This window comes from Chroicocephalus ridibundus, chromosome 3 (assembly GCF_963924245.1).
Source record: "Chroicocephalus ridibundus chromosome 3, bChrRid1.1, whole genome shotgun sequence".
Classification (NCBI taxonomy): Eukaryota; Metazoa; Chordata; class Aves; order Charadriiformes; family Laridae; genus Chroicocephalus; species Chroicocephalus ridibundus.
In genome coordinates this window covers 1,787,925-1,811,177 of record NC_086286.1, presented here as the reverse complement: position 1 = coordinate 1,811,177, position 23,253 = coordinate 1,787,925, and the positions used below count along the sequence as shown (strand labels likewise).

At 45.2% G+C, this 23,253-nt stretch overlaps 1 long non-coding RNA gene across 6 annotated transcripts in view; it reads right to left on the bottom strand.

Annotated features, from left to right (window-relative positions):
* The window catches only part of LOC134513961 (uncharacterized), a 497,182-nt gene that overhangs the window by 2,594 nt on the left and 471,335 nt on the right, over positions 1-23,253 (bottom strand). For 5 of the 6 annotated variants that reach the window (XR_010070574.1, XR_010070573.1, XR_010070572.1 and 2 more), the window contains 5 exons: positions 22,707-22,793; positions 21,304-21,395; positions 19,129-19,318; positions 16,353-16,402; positions 15,778-15,835 (listed from right to left, as the gene is read on the bottom strand). This is a non-coding gene — a long non-coding RNA (uncharacterized LOC134513961). Of the gene's footprint in view, positions 1-13,049; positions 14,787-15,777; positions 15,836-16,352; positions 16,403-19,128; positions 19,319-21,303; positions 21,396-22,706; positions 22,794-23,253 lie in introns of those variants that run through there. The other variant, XR_010070571.1, reaches the window with a different exon arrangement.

Here is a 23,253-nt window from a genome sequence, read left to right as displayed (position 1 = left end):
AAAAGAAAGAAAAATACAAAACCAACCCCCCTATCATTTTGCAGGGCATCAGTTCCTACCAGAACGTACCATAAAAGCTCTGTTTATAGACCTGTTGATAGCAAAGCAAATTCTTCAGGTCTTCTAAATAAATCTGTTCCTAAATATAATGCTTCAACTTCTATATTCTCATCTGACACCTGACAATTCAACCTTAAGAGTAATTGGTCCTGTCTTTGAACCTCTGCAAATACTGCATGAGGAGGGTGGACAATTTATTGATTTAGATTGATTCTTGTAAGAAGCATATGAGACAGATACGGTATCAGGTGTCACACACTGTATATATTACACGCCTCGAAAATGTCCGTAGGCGACGAGGCAGGGTTCAAGACTACGTGGAGGTAATGTTCAGCGAGCACCTGCCAACGAGGCCGCCCAGCTGCGTGATACCTGAGTTATTACCCAAGAGAGAGATGCCAGCCAGGAACGGCTTAATTGGCCAAGTTTGACTTTCAGGGGAGTGAGGAGATGGCTCTTCTGTTGGGAAGCCATCCCGAGCGGCGTGCCACCTCCACAGGCAGGAACCCAAAGGGTTCTCCTAGTGCAGGTGGAGCTCTTCCTGCTTTAGGTGCCAAGCCTCACGAAGGGGCTGGAGGAACGGACAGCTGTTAAATGAATGTAACTGTAATTTTAACTGGATTTTTTTTTAGTACTGTGGTAATTTGAGAATGTTACAAGACAGGGCAGTGGATCTGTCAGGAGTGAAAGCGTTTGTGACCTGGCCGTTTAGTTGGTGACAAAAATTGTCATTGATATTAATAGCTCAGAGCCCCAGTACAGACCTAAAAAAACTAGGGACATGGCAGAACAAAAGAAGATGGAAACAAGATGGCACGGAAGGTCTCATCAGGAGGGACGATGATTAAGACGTGAGACGGAGGGCTGGCCCACTCGCGGAGCAGTCTGGCCTGGGAAATCACCCTCCTCCCGCTGCCTCGCTTCCCTCACCTAGAATGAGGGAAGGAATAACTTTGCAGCGTGCTTTACGCTGGCGTTGCGTGCTGACTTCATTACTGTTTGCAACAGCCTCTGTAATCCTCGGAGGAAAGGAATAATAACAAAGAACAAAAATGATAATTACCGAGCACATAGTGTTCATCTATAATCTTCATTTCAGGAGTCGCTATTTCTGATGTCAATATTTTATAATGGAAGAATGAGATATGCTAAGTTTCTGTTTGATGGAAGTCAATTCAGATTTAGTATTGCCGAGGAGCTGAATTTTTAATGCACCGGAGCAGTATGCAGCCACCCCCCGTCTGCGGCGCCTGGCGCGCCTTTGTGCCGCTTCAGCGGTGCTCCCGTGACCAGGCAGAACAACGGAAAGGAGCTGCTCTGAATCTTCCGTGGGGTGACAGGACTTTGTCATTTAGCTCTGTCACGATAATTGGGAGTGTCACACGACGAGACACCGTGCCACACCCCCGGTAGAGGAGGAGTGTTCCAAGTGCTGTACGGCCCCCGTCAGCTGCCAAAGCTTTTGTTTGCTCACGGCGAGGCAGCGTTTCCAGAAGCAAACCCGCGCTGACGAGGCACACTTACGAAGTTTGTTGTAAATTGATTTCCTCTGTGTTTTTATAAAATTGGCTATATCGTATGAACAGCAGGAAAATACCCTCTTTTATCACACGCTCATGCCTTCCAACCTGCTGAGGCCTTTCCACAAACTCTTCAGGAATTTACCTCTTTTCGTTAAATTGGGTTGGAGCTCATTAATAAAAGAATGGTATAATGGAACAGAGTTTCTAAAATTATACTGTAACCTAGAATTGCAGGATTCAGCTTTCTCTGCCCGAAGAAAAAAATTCTGAAGCATTAAACTTACTTTATCAAGCATTGCACCTGACACGCTCTCATAAATTTTACATACATTTTAACTTATTTTAATATTATGCAGGCATGGTTTAAAATATTCTCATGAAGTAACTAAAATGAAGCTGCTCAGCCATAAATTAGAGCTAAAAAAATACTTGTTCCCCCGCCCCATCAATATTTCTTTACTTAAAAATCATGTGTTGCATGTAAGTTAAATTTTCCCGTGCTGAGATACTTTGTATGTCCTAATAGGAGTACCACAGGCGCAGCGAGCCATAGTTCTGCAGGGTTAAACGCACTCTCTGCAGTGTTTTAGAGGCAGCTTGTCTAAAAGCAGGCACTGGTAACCCCTCGTGCACCATGTTCCAGCGAGGCCCAGGGCCCACAGCTAAACATGCGGGGATATATATATATACACACACACACACACATATATACACATATGTGTATATACATACACACACACACACACACACACACACACTTATTTATTTAATTTTTTATTATTTTCTGTTACAGGAGCCTCCCCGCTCACCGGACTGGCAGCCGAAGGGACAGCCGGAGGCTTCGGGCGATGCCTCGTGCGGCGCAGCGCAGTCGCGGCACCCCAAGGACGCCCCTTCGGCCGATACCATCATGCAGCAGGTACGGCATCCTCGACAGCTACTCACAAAGCTCCGTTTGTGTCCCCGTTTCTGAAGCTATTTCAAAGCCGCAGCTACATTACACAAACAGTTGCCTATCTAGCCATAACAGGACTGTTATGAAATACTGTCAGCTTGTTGCCATTTCGCCTGCGCGCACGCTGGATGTGTCTGTCAGGCCATACTTGGGCAGCTCGGCAGCATGCAACGTGTCCCAGACACTGGAGTGATTATGTCTGAATACTCCTTATCTGATTGAAAAGCCGACAATGCTACACATCTGTGCTTGCGAGGCTCCGCCGCTACACTGCGAGGCCACTATTTATTTTGCTTCTGCAAGTTAGTTTTCCTTGAGAAGCAGCAGGGGCCTTCTTCAATGAACTGAAAAATGTGTATTGTATGAAGGTCTGTGGAGGGTTTGTGCCGTAGTTCAATGGGCAAATGTGAACCCAGGGGATGACATTTCATTTAAACATTTGGTTTACATCTTTACATGCCAAAAATATTAATGTCTTGACTTCAGCAAATGGAATTCAGCACTTTTTTTTTTTTAACTTTTTTTCTTAAATGAAGTAATTACAGCCCAAACATTCTGTGGTTATTTATTCTTCCTTCTCAAAGGCGGAGTTTCACACAGGAACATTTGGTTTCAGGGCCGAATTGTCAGTATCTGCTCACTTGACACTTCCCCGTTAGTTTGTATTGGAAACCACCAGTAGTTTCTTTTCTTGTGTTTATCGTATTGCTCTCAGACCTTTGATCAAGACATCTTGGATAACAGCAAAGTCTAGCTCAATGCCTATTTCCTATTTTGAAAAAAAGAATATGGTTTGTGTCAAAGGACCTATGAAGACAGTTAATGTAATTGAGACGCAGAAGGGCATTTATGGAAGTGCATCTGAATGTCCTCTTCACATATAATTGCATCAGGAATTCTACATTAACATGCAGGTCCTGTCCAAAGGAGAGGAAAAAAAAAAAAAAAAACCTTATTTTTAGGTAGAAGCCCTCAGTGGGCAGTAAATTACCCATAATATCCCCCAAACTAGCAATTAGCCCTGTTTGCTGACTACCTGAATTGTTTCACAGTAGTTCAGCACAGTCTTACCAGTTATCACCACACTTATCATCAGCGATTCGGCGTGCGACACCCGCAGCTCCACACACTGTATGCCTAAGGTCAGTCATAACAACAAATACGTTTTATTTGCTTCTTTTGGCCCTTCGGAACTGTTTTCTCAGGCCTCAGTATGTGAGGATAGCTCGTGCTGCCGTGCTGCGTAGATGGCAAGAATTTGAAAACAGAAAGCAATTCAGAAGTGCGGGTGTACTTTGCTATTAGTTAATGTGAGTCTTTGTATATACCTCCCTACTAGCGGACAGTCCAAGCCTCTGCTCCCAGAGAGTGGGCTTTCCGTCAGTTTCTAGGGTTTTTCTTCTCAGAAGACACCGGAAGACATTTTTTGGCATGGGCCTGTAACTGAGGAGTGTAAAACTGGAAAATATGGAAACAAAAACCTGTTGAAATTTTTTTCTTAGGGCTGCTGAGCAGTTTTCATACCCCTAAATATGAATGCCTTGCCAAAAGAGTAACTCTGTTCTGAACACACTCGCTGTGTTGCCTGCTTTAGCGGTATGAACAATCACGGGCCTACACGCGCGCAAATTACAAGCACACACATCTTAACACCACGGTTTTCACTGAACAGGCCTTGGTTTTAAAGAAAGAATACTGACTGAAAATGAACAAATGAAGCATTTGAAATAGAATACAGAGATGTTTGCACTCTGAGCATTACAGGTTTGGTTTTAAGCACTGTGCACACCTTTCTGAGTAACGCTTTAATTTACACATTATTTCTCAGGCAAAATCCACCGAATTAACGTACACCCTGTTACCATCCTTTCAATCCCATTTTCCAGTGCTGGTTCCGCATCACGTTATATTGACAGGGACCTGTATTCCGGACGCTGATCCGATGGGTTAGTTCTGAGTCCGTCAGGCAGTGAAGAGGCTGGAACAGGAACACCTGAAGAGTGCTTCTCGTTTGCAGATACACTCCGAGAAGCAGAAAATGGGAACATTGCCTTTGTCCGGCTCTGGCTAAAATGCTTCAGCGTCTTGTTTCATGCTCAGGAGCAGCTCTGTGAACAGGCAAACTGCCGACTCCGTGTATCCGAGACAGGCTCTCAAGAGAGCAAACCGTCTGTTAAAGGCTGAGCTATCGCTCCGGTTTTTTTGCTGTTGTAGGGACAGGTTAACGTAAAGCAGACGGCATGGCTACAGGTTGCCAGAAGGAAACAGCCCTGAGCTGCCCTGCCATTACACCTAGTCACGCTGCAGGGAAACAAAGGCAAGTGACAGAGAAAACGGTAGGTGAAAGAATGATTTCCTTCTCAGGCGGGGTTTAAGCCAGGACACTGAGGCAAGAGCCGTATGACCAACTTTACTACCCCTGAGAATCGCTGAAAATGGCCCCAAACCTCGGCTATTTCAGCAGCGGGTCCTCAGGCAGGGAGTCCCCAGGCAATGAGCTTGGTGAGGCAGTGGCCGCAGGCAGCCGTGAGCTGCTGGCCATCTTCTCAAGGCGCTCAAGGGGGAAAAGGGAAGACCTGCTGCGGACGCTGCCAGCAGACAAGTTCTTCAAAAGAAAAACTTTTTTTTCACCCAGAAAAAAAAAAAATCTTTGGGTTGAACGTTGTTCCCACCTAAACCAGGCCTCGACTAACAAAAATACAAATAAGCTGATCATAAATTAACAGTCATCCCCGTTGTGAGCATGAACGCGCATACCTGGCCCAGGCAGGCGAAAGCAGATTGATTAAACAACAAAGTTCACCTTGTTTTCTGAGTTGAAAGCTCATGCTGTTTCTTGGCAGAACAGGCATGTCAGGCCTGTAATAACCACTTGCTACCTTGCTTCAATCAGCGTTAAAACCAGCACAATATTAACATCTTGGGGAAAATCCATCTGGAAAGTGCTTTCGGGGGGGGGGAATGAAAGAGAGGTAACTGAATACCACACCCGGTTTGTTTATTTATGGCTTTCATAGGAACTTCAAGGAACTTCAAATTTCTTCCTCCCCTCACCTGAAAATGTTGTATTTCAGACACGTTCTGTTAAATGCAGAGCAGAGTACTTGTTCAGAAAGAAGTGGCGAAGAACAGCAGTGCTTCAGCTGAAGGTGAATGACTTGGGCTGGCAGAGGCAGAGGTTTGTGTTTGCCTTTGCTCCGGAGGCGGCTTTTCCGCACACCCCTCGCCCAGAGTGCCCAGTACAGCAGGGTGCCATCGCGGGGGACAAAGCCAGCCCAACAGAGGCATCGCTCCTGCCACAACCCAGCGGTCAGAGCATCCCACACTGCGACTCAGAGCAACCACGCACACATAGATGTGGGAAAGCTGTTGCATTTACACCCTGGGGATTTGAGGTTGCAACACAAGAGCTGAACTTTAAACGGACTGTGTGAAAAAATGGTTACTTTTTGCTGAGACGGTAATACTAAAATTGACTTTCTCTTTTCCCCTTGATGTCCCGGTATGAATATAGACTTGATACTCATTTTGCGGTACCTCTTCTTCCTGTTGAATCAACATGATAGCTTCAGGATACAGAGGACACTTGTGCTTGGCATGAAAAATTGCATGTAAATCCTGTTGTGGGGAAGTTAAAGTAAAGCTAACTGGGCACCTGAGCCAAAGCAAGCCTTTCACTTACAGTTTGCTTTACAGTTTGCTCTGATTTTCCTTCTTTTTTCAATTTATTTTTAACTGAAGCACTGTACTCTAGCACTGATGAAGTTTGGAGGCTAAGCTAAGGATGTACAGCACATGTGAGCTGAAATCCACCTACTCTATGTGAACACTCCCGTGGTTCACCTTGGAAGCTCGCTGTGAACGTTCTGGAGACCTCGAGCATTGCCAAAGTATTTTTTGGAAAGCAAGGAAATGATTCAGGGTCTGGACATTGGGTTTTTGAATTATTTGAATTTGAATTATTTGAATTATTTATAGCTTACTTGGAAAAACACTTAGTTAGAAAGAGCTGGAGTACGAAGAGGGCATTTGGCTCTGGGTTTACTTTAGATGACGTTTTAGAACCAGGCTGGGCTGTAGGTTTGTGTTCAGTGATGCTTAAATGCAACGCCCCGGCCTCCCTACGTCCTGGCCCGTAACTGTCCCGGCGCAGCTCTGCCGAAGTGCTGTCACCTTGGGCTTCGTGAGCGTGAGCAAACAGACCCCTTTTGGCTTTGTGTCCCTCTGACAAATAAACCACTGGGACTGGTTTGCCAGTCATCTCTTCTGGCCAGTTGTGTAGAGCTGCCTCACACACTCGACATTAAAGGGGTTTGGACAGGATTTATTTAGGTTCGGGTTTTTATTACAGCTCTTGAGTAGGCACCAGAGTGAAGGTTCCTGTTTACAATGGTGAACGTTTACTCAGGTAACTGCTCCTAAAGGACCCAGGAGCACTGGCTCACTAAGTAGTCAGCAGAATGAGTAAATATTTTATAATTAAGCCCTTAATTGAGAATTCCATATTTTAAAAAATAATAATCCTGTAGCTTCCGTATGAAATACTGCCTGTGAATTTAAGGGGGCCAGGGGTTGCATTCACTTTCTCCAGCTATTCTAATAACAACTATTTTAATAGACGGAGCTATAGTGAGTACAAGGCTTGATACGGTGAGTGAACCAGAACACTTAGAAATATTTGCGGAAAGAAATTCTGAATGAATAGCACAGATAACTAGCAGATAATTTTTCTTAAATGAAGAAACTTTCATTTGTCACATTCATTCAATCAAGGAGAAGAAATAGCGCCACGTACCAGCACACGCGCGCGGCGCGCCTGGTCTCTACGGCACGAACGCTGTGTTTTACCTTTGAACTAACTACATAGGGAGGAAAAAATTATCCTTCTCCACAAATGATTTTGGGATTAATTATGTCTAATGGAAAAAAAAAAAAATCAGTCTGTTCATGGACAATGTGAATGGAAAGGGATGTGAAATTTGTGACGGTCCTAGTTCATTACAAATTATTCCCATTTATGGGTGGCAACAGCCATTGAACACAAACACAATCGTACCAAGGGCAGTCGGAGTCCACACTGCACGGAAAGAGTAAGGCAGTCAGACCTGTGGAAGGACAACGAGAGGGGGTACAGATCGTGCTGGGATCTATTCAGCCCAGCTGAAAAGAAACTGTAAACGTTTATTTACTTTTTGTACTCACTGGCTTCTTAAATAAAAGAACCAACGCCATTAAAAAGCTCTGAGCGTGCTGTGCTGTTCCCCTGCTCTCCCTGCACTGCTGAAGCTGAACGCCTCTCCCAGCTTTTCTGCAGGACTCTCGAGTGCACGGAGGTGGATCAGCTCCGCAGCCGGCAAGTGCGGGACAGAAAGAACCAGCATCGTTGAAAACCCTCCGCTGGGCAGGGACCTGGCGCGGCGGCCACCGAAATCGGTACAAGGCCCTTCTTTGAGCGCCAAGGTTACGGACGGGGTTTTAGAACAGCATCATTTGATAAGGCTGAAAGTAACTTTAAATTTTCCCAAGCCGCACAATGATTAATACATGTATTTTTTTAAAATTCTGAATGGCACGTCAATGAAAATCCATGTTAACGCGATGGAGTTCAGTGGAGTAATACCAGGAGAAAAATAGGTTCAGCCGAGATCAGAGGCTGAGGGCGTTTAAAACTGAGGCCCAAAGAAGGATTTTTAGAATCATCCCAGCTTTATATACCCAAACAAGCTCGCTCCTTCGGCTAGAATGAGGAGGTTTTCCTCTCCTTTGGAATTCTGGGGTAAACTGTCCTTGGACAAAATTTGTTCAGGGTCAAGTTTTAGGCAATATTTTGTGCTGCAATAACCACACCATGACAGACAACCCTTTCATCAGATAAGGAAAAAAATCCTCTTCTTCAGGTCAGTACAAGAAAGGAACATGACAGAGCTGCAAATAACGAGCCCAGAGGTGCAAAATCTTGTGCATTAAATGCAGTCATTGGCCACGTTTAAATTTTTTTCCCAAACATTTCAGATGTTTAGACAGAGAAGCAAATATATGCATAGGGGAATCTCAGCAATGAGAACAGCTCTTCATTAGTAAATGATTCTCTCTGATAATTGCTGTGAAAATTTTTCAGACAACTAGTTTAAAAGCTTCTAACTGGTTAGAGGGAACTGAGTTGGGTGAATCAGCTACGTGTCCCACCTCGGGTTTAGAGGCAGAAGCAGCTGAAAACTGAAGGAAAAGGCTGTTTGATCACATTTCCAGGTACAGGCAAAGAGACCCAGCAAGGCTAAATAAAGATTTTTCAGATAACAATTTGAACGTTTTAATCTGCGACACTAAAAGGAAAACCCTGGTCACCAAGCAACTCCAGTTGGACATTTAAATTATGCAGCTGATTGCCCGAGGTGTGCAAATACACTGCGGCGCCCAACAAAGGCAGAGAGAGACGCGGAGTGCTCAGAGCACCGTGGGGGCGAGGGAAGAAAACGAAAAAAAATATCCCACGTGATGGTCTCAGGTGTGTAATGCTAAGTTGAATCACTTAGGTAGGGATATTTTTCAGTCCTGTCTCCAACGGTGTCGCGGACAAGCTCTGCTGTGAGGGGGGCGGTGCCAAGATCTAAACGCACGTGCTGGTTGGCTGGAAAATTTTTACATGGCTGTCAGAAACTGCAGTCCAAATTTTTGTAAAAAAACCTGAACCCACATTTTGAAATTATAAAGATTTCCTGTTGCCAGAGGTTACCATTGCCTAGAAGGAGTTTTTGAGGCTCTACCTCAACAGCGGTGTTTAAAACCAGAGACTCTGACGGGACGGTGCCGGCTGTTCGGGCGACTGCGAGGGAGAGGTCTCTGGAGGCTCGGCCAGCGCTGGATGAGCTGAAGTGGGGCCCAGGCCAGCGCAGCAGCAGGAGGCTCCCGGGACGGCAAGAAAGGAATGAGTGTGAAACGGGCGGGGAGACACTGGTGAGTCATTGCTAATCCTAAATTTGCTTACTCACCTTGCCAGGAAAAAAGCAGAGTAGAAACAGCACAAAATTTTATCGAAAGAAATCTTAAAAAACAATCTCCTAAATCAAATGAACTAATTAACACGGTGGTTCTTTTTCTCAACCCAAGAAACCAAATTACTCAAAGGTTTATTTTCTGAGTGTCACTTTGGAAAACACGTTCTCAGCTTGGGGGCAGAGGAGGGAGTCCCTCCATCCTGGAGGCTTCTGCAGGGCTTTCACTGGGGTGTCCCTGGTGTCGGGGGCTGCTGCGAGGCCGGGGGCTGGAGGCACCCGTGCTCCTCAGCAAGCTCGGGAGCAGCTTTGCAAACAGCCGCATCGCTGCAGAGCGGGCACTCACCACAAATGCCGTGCTAGACGGGCCTCCAGGCTGGCCAGTTACAATGGAAAAATGGCACGACCACAATTTTAAGATGACAGTGCTATGGCAAAGCAGTCACTGCACGCTTGAGTTACCAGCACAAGCAGTAGATTTAGAGTATTATGAAAATATATGCATTCTGAAGTGCTGTGAATTATACCAAATAATTCTGAATATCTCTTTTGCTATACTAATGAATCAAAGCAGAGCTTACCACATTATCAGCAATCACCATGGAGAAAATGGATTTCAGTGTACATAGTTTCTGTATAAATAGTGCATCCCCAGCACATTCTTTAATTAAGTAGTGTCTGATTGCATAATAATAACAATAATAAAGAGAGAGATGTCCAGCTTGCACACAGGCCAATTAAAGTATCAAGTACAGGAGGCTAAAGCACTCCTGCCTGGGGAAAAGGCAGCAGGGCGGCGTTTGGCGTACCAGCGTACTCACCCCCGTGCCCCTGCCTCCCACCAGCCCTTCCGCCAGCAAACCACGGGGTCTGGAGACCTCTTTCCCTGAATCCTTGCACGGAAGGGGGTCATGGGGACAGCTCAGTCTCCACCGTTTTACAGGCTCCTGGCAGAAACCAAGGAAGTCGTGACTGCGGCACGGAGGCCCAACTCACTGGTCTGGGTGAAGCTTCAGCACTTGAGTGATTTGCATTGTGCCTCACAGATCTGCCGGGCAGGACTTTCACGAGCTGGAGGGACCAGACCCCACCTCCGCCACAGGTAGAGTTGAGAATTCAGGGAAAGCAGTAAGCTGGAGGAATGTACTTTATGGGGTGGCCGGATCATATGTTTATGGCCTGAAATAGGAGATCCCAACCCGAACCACTTTGTTGGTTTCTAATGGTGAGAGGCAGAATATGAAGATCATATAATTCATGCTGGGGAGTGGATATGAAAAGAGAACACGGTCAAAACCCGGGACAACCCACAGACTCAATAGCTGTCTTGCCGTTAATTATGGTTAATGGCCTCATACCAGTAATAAACACCTTCAAATTCAATACATTCAGCCTGTAGAAACTCCCTTTAGAGAGACGGCCCAGAAGAACTAAACGATTTAAAAATGAGGATGCTAGAATTATGCATTGCTAACAACATTGGCATAAAAGCAGTAGAGGAGCGGGTGCTCCGGATCCCCGGAGACAAAGATTTACCACCCAAAAGAAAGTTCTGACATTGAAAAAAAAATTCATAAACTATTTTTTGTACCCTCTGCACAGGAGAAGTGGGTAGCCAAGACAGTACCGGCACGGCTGGAAGGACTCTTGCGCTTGGGCGTTGCTGCGGCAGAGCTGGCCAGGTGGCTGGAAGCGCAACACCTGTGCTGTGATTTCACGGGCACATCCCAGCCTCCACGCACGAATACTAATGCACTGCTCAGGTGGCCTTTTCGGGAGGATAATTGCATGCACTGCCCTGAGAGCCGGGAATGGGCCACTTCAGGGAATGAGACTGCTCCTCAAGATACAGCCACTTATTCTCTTCTCAGCGCTGCAGAAGGGCAAATGTCCCTGGTTCAGGCCTTGGAAATAATGAGGTAAAATGGACTCGGCACCATTAAAACCTCCCCAAAGACAGGAGTAGATATTAGAATATCTGATTGGGAAAAAACACCGGGCAAACGCAGCCTGCCTTGACGGGACCCTTCCTCTCAAAGAGCCATGGTAAAAGCTCCCTGGTCACAGAAGGAGAGCTGGGAATTAAACATGAAGTAGTCTGCAGAGATGCTAGAAAAAAACCAAATAAGCCAAAACACAGCTAAAGACACTCACCGCAACAAAAAAGAAGGCTCTGCAGGAGGCTTGCAATGCTGCAGTCAGAGACCAGGGTTTTCCTTGTTCTCCCAACAAGCCCACGTGCACAGCGGAAGGACAACTTGCTGTTATCCCCACTAAAAAGGGGAAAGAAACTGGCAGACATACACTCCGGGTGAGCGTGGACTGTCTAAGATCAAACCCAATCCGGTTTCAGCCGCAAGGACTCCACTTGTATTATATACTAACTCCTGTACTAATGCAGGTTGTGACTGTCAGCCTCGTGGCCTGCCCACGTGCCACAGAGATAGCCAGGTTCAGGGCACTTTTGTCCCCAAATACTTTCTAAATTTGGCTGTTTAAAATAGGATTTATGTCTATTTAAGCATCTAACAGAACACCCAGTTCAAAATGTCAGGGTTCATCAATGGCCTCATTCATGTGCTTGAAATAAAGCACGTGCTGAAGGACTCGGCGGAACCAAGGCCCGCAGTACCGGCTGTCCAGAAGTGCCAAGCTCCCGGGCGCCGCGGGGGGTACAGGCACGTCTTTATTTTGGAAGCCTAAATATACAACTGGTGCCCAACTTCAGATAATCAGAATATTATCCTCTCTACAACGACCTTGCAAAACACAAGTTATCACCGTGAAACCAATAGTTGCCTTTTATGTTTTTGCCTAACTTTACCGAATCTAGAGTAAAAAGTCTCTCAGTACCTTTGCCACTAATTAGGAAGAAAAAAAAATGCCGTGACCCTTTAATAAGGAAAAATACAGGGGATGTAGCGCCCATGCCCTGGATACACTTACATTTAGCTTGGTTCACTTCCAAAGGCTGTGATCCAACAAGATACTCAAACACCTGTATAACTTAAACACGCTTTCAAGTACGGCCCTGACCTTCGGCAAAAGCAGGGAAAAATAAATTCTGTTAAAACATCGCTTTATTTCTTGCAAATCTGATTTTGTGAGAATCCTGAATGCAATGCATCACTGAAAAATATTTCCTTCCTTATGTAGAATATTTGAATGTTAAGCCAGATATTTTTATATTTCCACAAATTAAATGCACCATGGCTGAAGGTTTGACAGAAGCTTTAATTTGCACATAAAAAGGTAGAACGATTTCAGTTTTGACAGCGTAAGCTTTTGATTTGTTAATAAAGGCAATTCTTTCTCAATTGTGAACACATTCCCCAAATAAGACAATGCAGTTTGCAACAAAAAAAACCATCTTTGTGGCGTGGAGAATAAACTTTTGATCCAAAGTTATTAAATTCAGATTTTATAAAAATAAAAGAATGAAACTTTCACATTGAAGCTTTAGTAGTAACAGAACAAGAATCAGAGGACAAGGGATGTTCCTGCCACGTTCTCTATACCTGCCGTTACTAACGTAACCTACCTTCAATATATTTGGATGAAATTCATTGCTAGAAAGTACCTGCAAAAAGTCGAAGTCATTTTGGGGGTTGAGGGTGAGAAAGCTGTGTGTCTGGGAATGGTCTGGGTGAAAATTAACACAGATTTTCCTTGTGATGTTCTCATCAAACTGATCTAAGAAAACTAAGATTTCAGACTCTCGTGATGAAACCCAAGTGCCACAAAGTTTGTAAACCAAGCTATAACCGAGGGAACCAGAGGCCAAGCTTTCAGACTGGCCTCTCCTGTGCCCACGTCCTCCTTTTCCCCTAGGACACCGCAGAGGAGGGAGGAGTGTGGAGCTACAAAGCAGTTTGAGCAGAGCCAGCTTAAGCATGGAAAAAAAAAAAAAAGATTTGGATTTATGATCTCAGATCAAACAAATTATTCAAAATAATGTAACAGCCAAAAGCTGCGGCATGGCAGCAAAGCTGGAAGTACTCAGGATCCGTTCCAGTATCTAAAGGTGTAAAGCAGCACCCACCCGTGGGCCAGCCAAGAGCTCAGCTTTTACCCTGGCATCAAAAGGTGACTAAAGCTTCTCAATGAGAGGAGTGTGAGGTACAAACCAGCCAGCACTGTTACGACAAGCCCACCACCCTAACTCTGCGAGCAGACCCTAACCCAGAGCACCGACGGGCGGGCTCCTGGGTATCGCTTGCGTGGGCAAAGCAAGGAGCAAACTACGTGAATGCGCCCGATGTAGGACGTAACGCCTCTCCCGCGCATTACGAGACAACTCTTCCTGGACATCTGCAGCCGTGGCACGAAGCTGTTGCCTGTCTGTGTCACCGAGAGAGCGGTTACTTACAGATGATTGGCAGCAGCGTATCCTGCTATAATGCTAACTAAGCCCGTGACACAGCCTGCTATCAATATTTTACTCTACCGCACGTGGCATTTTGCAGTGACACTAGATACAGTGCTCTGAGGCTTACTGGTTCACACTCCTTCCATTTAATAACAAAGTCTCTTGATTTTTTTTAAACTTCTAAGCTTTTGCTGGAGGAAGTCAAGCAGTTCATTACTGAAAGACATTTTTGTTTTCCAGACAGTATCCCCTCGTGCTTTTCTTTGCTTGCATCTCACCACAGTTGCCTCCTAATCCAGTGTTGGTGAAACAAGGCTGAAGGTATTTTGATCATGTTTTCACACTTCGGATGTACAGTTGCCTTGTCTCCTTCCACTTTCCTTCTGACTACGCTCTGCTTCACAAATGCAGCCATCTGGCACAACATCTCATTTTTCTGTATCGACACCTGAGTAATCAGAGCCCCCCCCCCCCCTTTTTTTTTTAAATAAAGCAACTGTTTTGCAGCTCCGATGCATAGCCTTATAATAGGCAAGCCACATCCCATTAAAGAAAAGCAAAAGAAGCAAGAGGTCACCAGTATTAATGTTAGAAAACATTTATGGTGAGATGAGAGAGAAAAAAAAGCATCCAGCATTTTCAATGAGGTTATCACAAGTCAATTACAGCACTTTTTTTCTTTCACATCGGTTTACTTACAGCCTCAGGAACGGTTATTTTAAAACTTAACCTTCTTGAAGTTTATGCAGTAAAGACGCCGGGCTCGATCGCCCCGGCAGAAGGAGCGATGGGGCACCGGGGACAGCATGTGGGACATGGCAGTATCACATGCCGGAGTGAACGCACCTTGGTGTGGCACTAAAGAGCACTCATTGCATCTCGGGCTCCTGTTGTTGACAATGAAAATAATTTGTGTCACGGACAGTTTATTGGCGCGGCCACCTCTGGGAGTGGGAATGAACTCGATAGTTTAATTCTCTGTCTGCACGACAAGCGCCTGCAATTCCACTAACTCCAGTGGGTTCATGCTGGGAAGGGATTTCCCCTTCACAGGGTTCAGCGCATTGGTCACATCTGAACACAGTTCTTTAAGATCACAACTCACAATACTATTATGTCAAGCATCAATCAAGCCCTGCCCTTTTTGTTTTTTTTAATTGGAAAATGAAGTCTTTCCATACATTGTGTGTATGAAATGTAGTTATAAAAACACTGATGGCAAAGTTGTGGCCCCAAAAATTCCAAAGAGTCTTACCGCACATTGCTGTATGGCCAAAATTGCATCCCAAGAGTTTTTTTCCTGGCCTTGTCTCAAAGGACATCTTTCAGCCTTACTCTCTCTTCCTAACGCTCACCCTTCCAACGCTAGAAATAAATTTGACAACGCTAACTTGATCTCCGCCTGGCTGCCATCTCCTCCACACATCTGATCCTACCCCTGAACTCTATCCCTCTTGAAATAAAAGATGGCCACCACCCCGCAGACCAAGTGACCTGGAAACACCGCACAGAGATACATGAGCAAAGGAGCAACTGTGCCAAAGGAAACTCACAAATCATATACTCCGGGCAGTGGGACAACTGGCAGAAAGACAAAATGAAATGACTGCCCCTCTACCTTTCACAGCCTCCCTCAGCCGACATCACTACACTTTGTCGCTGAAGCATATCTGCATGAGCTAAACCTGCTGTTTCGCTAACGAACCTCTCGCTGCAGTCCTTTAAAGCAGGAGGGATTGGGCAGCCGAGGTCGGGATGGTGCTGCCAGCCAGGAGAACCATTCCCTACCAGCTCAACAAACACTCAAGGACAGAGGGGCAGAAGCAGGCATGGGGTATAAGGGACAGGTTTCAAGGGGTTGACCTGTATGCTCCCTACCTGGCCAGTCCCGTCGAGCAGCGCGGCATGTTTGGATGGGAAGCGATCACTGCAGCACCTGAAGTAAAGACACAAATCCTCAGGCACGGCGGCTGATGCCCCATCATTCAAATCGTCACAAACCACAGATGTCAACAGTATGATTTTTGTTGTCAATATCAATTTGTAAAGTGCCATTGATAATGTGCCAGTACAGTTCAATAACGTTTGACTCCACAGCCTGAACCTGCACTGAAATCCTTGCTTTTTTCTCCATTTGTTTTAAACAGCCTTTTCCAATAGACTCTGTCTCTAGGTGGGGGCTAGGCAAGTGCGACGGGCATCCATGCCACCTCAGCTCGGTGTCTCTTTGCTTTGGTGGGTTAGCAAAGATTTTGTGGTGCTACAAGCAGCTTCCTCCCTGTGTGAGCGGTCAGCAGTGGCCACAGCATTCTTTTTGGATGGATTTACATGTCATGGAGATGCCAAAGGGGCATAAAGTTTGGCATAAAAAGCTCCATCTAGACCCCATCAGGGCCTAAACGCAGACTCAGAATCAAACTTGGACAGTCTGGACTTGGTTTTGTGAGCAATACCTGTTTTTCACGATGCAGCCACCTGGAAGATTTCCTTCTTCACTTGCAACCTGAAAGGAGAGGTGGAGCAGTTAATGGGGGAAGAGAAAGGCCGTGAAAATTACAAGCTGTGTAAAAAGTTTCTTTGCAAATAACAGTTTAACACCACTAAGAAGTTAGGTTAAAATGATTTCAAAGTCTAAAATTAGTTACATTTTAAACTAACAGCATATGCTTCTATTGTCTCTGATCTAAAATATAATCCCAGGAGGCTGTGAAAAGCATGCAAATTACGGAAAGCTAATTTGCTCCAACAGCGACACCTCCCATGTAGTTGGGAGGTCTATTAGACCTAGTGTACTCTCCATTATTTGCATATTAATAGCACCTGCTGAAATACTTTGGGATTTACTTTTCCTGCCAGCAGAGGGACAAAACAAACAAAAAAATTATATAAAATTCCTTTCATATAGATTTGATTAATAATAAACTATTTAGACAGTGCTAAGAATGCCAAATTAGTGAGAGGCAAGGGGGTAGGATTGCGGATGCCATCTATGATTTTTCAGAGAAACTGGACTGCAAGTTCGCTTTGGAAAAAAATAAAAATAAATCCCAAACCAAAAAAAAACGAAATAAAAAAAAGCCCTCTCTGGAAAGTGCTGGGTAATTTGAAATCAGTCACTTGGCTCAAATCTGAAGAATGGAAAAGTTTAACTAAAGAAATCCAGACATTGCAGCAAGAAAAAAAAACACAACAAAAAAACCCTACACATCTACAACCACCAAAAGCAGAACCCCCCAAAGTGGACCCTGATTAAAAATCTACAAAACCCCAGGCTTTGATATTAGCCAGGCCTGCAAGGCCCAGTCTCCTGCACATAAAACAAAAAATAAATTAAAACCAGCTACAGCCTGAGATTTACTTAACAAGCCAACTTCCAATCTCTGCTTATGACCACCGCTTCCCCTTCTGGCCCCCTAACTATAAAAAGAGCCCCTTGTATATTCCTATAGCTCATCTTCTTCAGGGTGAGGGTGAAAGCAGCTTCCTTTCCACGGTAGCAAATGGAAAAAGCTCCCTTTTCAGCGCAAAGCTGAGCCAGAAGCCTCAGGCTGGATGTAGAACACGTGCCTCTCTCCACAGCATGGATTCGGGAAGCTGACCAGGGAGGCCGGGGCATTCCCCAGGCCCCCTTTTTCCAAACAGGCAATTGGTATTCCTAAGGAAGCACCAGCCCTGTACTCATATTCCCTTCAAGAGTTACAAGGGGCCTATATTTCTCCCCGCTTTTTAACCCCAGTGCTTTAATTCTGATTATGCACCCTTTTTTAAATAGGCACTGAAAGGCCCACTAGAGTTATTTACTGCTGGTGTGCTGAATTTCGCTAGCATTTTAACTACCTTCATATTCCCAAACGAAGAAGGCAATTGACTTTAAGTTAAAATGACTAAATTGTTCTCCACATACTAAAAAAGTAGTGAAACTTTCACGTAGGACAGTGAAGCACGGAAAAGTAACATTTTGCGCAGCCTGGCCAGTGCTCTGCTGCGAGGGTGAATCGAGAGTGTCCTGAGCCAGGGCAGCCTCGGGCCACCGTCCCGGCAAGCCCTGCGGCCACCTTCCTGTGCAGCAGCAGAGCCCCCATCCCGCTGGGCTTGTGTCGTGTGACTCCTGTGTGAGAGGGGTGGAGACAAGAAGGGACTGTTAGTGGGCAATATATTGTTATTGGCCTCCTCTCTCCACTACAGACAGAGCTCAATACGTCTTCTGGCTCTGCACAGCCAAAGGAGACCTATGAAAAACTTGCTCAGTGTCAATTATAATTACCGAAAGAGGCAATCAAACATTACAGCAATGGGGACCCCTGAAATGCTATAGACAGGCAACTCCCACCATGGCTGTCGACAAATGCTAATTCTCATTAATGTGCATGTAACTCTTAAATGCTGCAAGAGTGGTAGCTTAGCTCTATTAGCTGGTAGCTAATTAGTAATAAGTAGCAGAACTAGTTAAAGTTGCAGGATGGCAAGCAGACGCAGATTGGAGGACTCAGCTCTGAGCTTATGATCACTGCTGGTGATAATTTCAGCATATTTTTGCATATTCAAGAACCTCTAAATAGCTGGAAGGGAAAGGGGTTACCAGAATGGCTCCAGGGAGGCTTCACTGGCTCGGGCACTGAGAAACAAAGCCATCTCTCTATGTTTAAGATACTAGCTCAAAAATGTTAAGGTCTGAGCATTGCTATCATTCAGAGTGATTCGGTGCCCTATAAAAATGGGTTTGCATCCCATTTCTAGAAGAAGAGGGCAGGATCCACCTTCTCTAACTTCTCTGTGTCAGTTACCTGCTGTGGGCTGATCACAGGGGAGAGCAGGCACGGTGCCTCGGGAGGGGAAGCGTCTCCACCGACACAGAGAGAGCCCAGCCCCAAGGAGCACGACTTGGTAACCCGAAGGGGCTGCCTCAGCCCCACCTTTCCTGCTGGCACGCTGGGCTTCAGAGAGGTGAAGGCATGAAGGAGTGTTCGGAGGGACCTGTCCTCGCACAGTCAGGAACGCGTCCTGCCCTGGGGTACAGCACGGCCGGGAGGCCGGTACTGGTACCGCCTGCCACGCACAGGGCTAGGAACGTCCTGTGCTGCCACGCTGCCTTTTTGTAAAGGGTTCTTCCAAACGTGAAGAGCCGTGTATTTGTCATGACAGCAATAAAAATGATAATAAAAAAAAACACCTCGAAAAGCAAAACCCAGCCATTACCTATTATCACAAATTGAATTGGATGTTCCTCACCTGAAATTTCATGAGCAATTAGCAGCCAGAATTATCCACAAATGCATGCGTGCCCCACTATCCTTGCAGCGACTTCAGCAGCCCCACGGTTACAAGCGTGCGGTCTGCTCTCTAGCAGCCCCCAAACCACAGCCTTCTCATCTTCCTTTTTTTTAACATGAAATTTGTGGCAGCCAGTGTTTTATACCACCTGCACACGGAGGGAGAAAGAAAGCAAGGGGGAGAGGATCAATATATACAGTATGTTTATATTCAGCAAGAGCATGTTGCAGAGTGGGGAGCTGTGATGTGTGTGTGTTTGCATTGTCTGTGAAAGGATCCTCGGTGGCACTGCAGCTGGAAAAATAATGGAAGATCGGGGGACTGTCTTCAGTGACAAACTTTCATCCGGTAAGTTACAATTACATCGTAGGAAATGATGCCTTAGACCACAACTAATTTGGGAATCCCAGGAAAGGCAGATGACCGATTCTTCATCAGGGCTGCAGAACCTGATCTATAGAAATTTGGGCCTCAGCAGGAGGTTGTGTGTAAGTGTGATTTGCGTTTCAATTCTTAGTCCACCACAACCTTTAAATCTTCCTGCAGCACTATCACAATGGAAATTTTTGTTCTCAGTGCGCTCAAAATACATATTAAAAAATAAAAAATCCTGGTACAACGGAAGTCAGTTGTTAACGGGAAAGAACATGGCATTTATGCTCAAATTGTTTCACAAAACACCATTACATCGAAGTCTTTCATCATTTTATGGGGGATCGAGTCCCCTGACACCATCTTCAGGGACTCCATGTGGTGCTTGTCACTATCATTCCACTTGCACAAACACCACAGCCCTTTCAGTTTTTATCTGCCCAGAAGTCGGAATACGTTACATTATTTAGTTTTTCTAAGAAGCTTTTCTGTATGAAGAATTCACAACAAATAAAAGCCATTTCCCTGAAAAAAAAGGAGCTTGTGAGTGACGGTCAAGGGAATTTTGGGCAGGCCCCCTGTCCCGGAGATGGCAGCAGCTCTGCCGTCCTTCCCGCTGACTGATGGCACTGGGCCAACTGATCCGCCACCGAGCAGCCACCAGCACTGGCAATGATGGCACGATGCTCACGTACTTCCCCCCAAACCTTTATGGGTCAGACTCTGAATCCCATATTCATGCTGGAGATGAGTTATTCACAGCAGCAGGAGGGCTCCCCAGTGCCGCCACCGAATGAGGGAGACGAGTTTGCAGAGAGAGGTAAAAAAAATCTACTCCTAACTCTTCCAGCCAAGGAAATGTTCCACGTCAAATGCTCACAGCCTCTTAACCCAGTGTCAGCAAAGCCAGGTCTTCATGCCCTTCCCGTGTGTTTGTGAAGCCAACTGAGCCAAACTCTTTGAGAGGAAGCCAGTGCGCAGAGCCGTCCACGGGCCGTAGAAGATGATTATTAATGTTCTGGCAGAGCTCAGATGCCTCTCCTTGCTGCATATGGAGCCAGGTTTTGTCCTAAAGAGCTACATAAGACCATGAATTCAAATTTACATTTATTTTGGCAATTTGATATCTGTTTTCCTATATGTAAAATTTTATTGCCACTTACTCAGATATGGCTAAGCTCAGCAACCCTTTCCAGGGACACGTTCTCCAGCTGATTGAATTTCCAGGCTCCAAACCTCAAAGTCCAAGTAAAGGGTGCAGGAGTTTGTCTACTAGCAATAGAAGAACATCAAACACATATCCCAGACATGCTTCCAAGTTTCCTTCTGCTTTTGCTGTTACTGAAGTTGACAGGAGCTTTCTATTGACTTCAGCAGATACAGGTTTAACGACGGACACTTTTTCTACCCATCTCATAAAGGCACTCTGGTTGCCCTCACCCTAATTTGCCATGTTGGGACCCAGCAATTTGTTTTATTGCATAGTGATACATGCTGGCATTGGCAAGATTGCAGCACTTTCACCGTGACAAGCTGCTCCCCTATGACAAATGCAACGCAAATCTCCACACTGAAAGTTATGGCTCTTCTTGAAACGCGCTCACTGAAGTGTGTTGTTCTGTAAGGACGAGGCCAAGCTTTGGAGAACTTACTCCCATATTTGAGTACCCGTATTACAAGACATTTGCTGATTCTACAGCATAACAAAACACTGACTCTCTCTGAGGTTTCCGACCTGGGACATCCCAAACAATCACTTACTTTCCAAAATGTTCACTTTCACTCCACTGAGCATCCGGGAGCCCAATCAGAGTACTTCAGACTGAAATCGAAGTCTGGTCCTGAACTTCCTCCTAAAAATAAATAAATAAAACCCCTCGTTCAAATGCAGAATAAATAATTTTCCTTTCTTTAAGGACACTTCCTTGTTAATAGCACAGAAAGCAGTCACAAATACAGATCTTACCAACTGCTCTTCAGCTTAACATCTCTGGCATTCAAAACATACAACTTCTGTGTTTGTACTACATTTCCCTAACAGCTTACATCGAGGCCAAACAGACAGCGTTCTGCAAAGGTCTTCTAAAATAAGCTTATTTGAAAGAGCAAGGTCAATGCCCAACATATGTCAGATTCTGTGAGTAGAAATCAAAGAGTTAGGAGCAAATGGAGTATGTCAGAACTCAGTGGTTTTCCATGCCAGGCTCTTTTACCAAGTTCGTGCTTCTGCTGCCAAAAACAGTAACAATCCCATCATATGGACTTCAGCTTTGGAAACGAGTCTAAAAAAACCCCCAGTGTCTGTACATAGGCTACTTAGCTCAATAAATAAAACTAATGCATAGATAAATGTGTTTATCTGGACACGCTATTTATTGTCTTTATAACTGTATTTTTATTTTAATGGGACACATGCTGATTCCATGCTTCAGCCCTAGGCTCTATTAAAATCAGATTAAAAGCATTAGTAATGTATTTAATTCCATTTATAATATGCCCATCAAGAGAAACGAGAACATTAAAATAGAAAAATATATATAAATGGGATTTAAGAAATTTTCAAAAACCATTCTACTCCATTTTGATCTTTGCAAAAAAGGAAAAAAGGGCATTTTTTAAAATAAAAAGAAAACTTTTTCCTCTGTCCAGATAAAGTAACTCTGCCTGGTCTTTTAAAACATATCTTGCAGAACGATATTTGTGATTTCAATTAAAACATGCTGTTGTCACTTTAGCCTCCCTCTTTGGTATTTTAAATTGATCCTAATGGCTTTGCCTTAAGTGATTTGCGTCCCATGGTGAATCCCTGTCACTTACAGCACCTCCCTCTATGGCCCTCCCGAATAATCACTACCAGATAATCACTTCTTCCCCCTTCTCCCCACATTATTGCTGGCTTCCCCCCTGACTCCGCATGCTGGCACAGCCTGCAAAGTATTTGCTCTTTAACATCTTTAACATCTGGCTTGTTGCTCCGGCACACAACAGTCAGGGATTTAAAAGAAGGGTAAAAGCTGCATGAGGAAGGCCAAACCAATGGCTCTACAGGTAGGCTTGCATCTCCCCATGGCCTGTTTTCCAGGCTGCAAACCGGAGCGTGAGGAAAGGGAGAGCGAGAGAGAAGGCGTGGGTTGTGATCAAAACCCCTCTGGCGCCGTACTCACGGTTGAGGGCCGGGCAGGTGTGTACGCGGCCCAGGCCCACTTGCTGCTCTCTGCTGTCCAACAGAGCCCCACCAGGCTGAGGTGAACCTGTTCAGGAACGCAAAATTTCCATTGGAGACTTTCCACTGACAAGAAGCCGTCAGCTTTGGTTGAAAGGGAACACCAGAGCTGCCCTCTGCCCCCGTACCGTCCTTCAGCATTGTGGCCCTCGCTAGGAGGGATGAGCGCGAGGATGCACCGGGAACCACCAGCTTTCTCCTCCTGAGAGGAGGATCCTTTCTCCTTTGCCTTTCATGGATCTCATTATTAATTGAAGAATCCTTCAGTTTGCGTAATTGTTGTCTGCCATACGTAATTCCAACCTTTCTCTTTAAATTGGCCTATTAACCTACATACAGCCTTTTGGGATTGTGACTATCAAAGCTTCTGGGTGGACAGTCAGTGGGATGTGCAGAAAAAACCCAAACTAATAATATTGGGAAGCATCTCTTTATGTACATTTATGAGCTCTACCACCAGGTGACTCCATTCTAAAATATCCGTATTT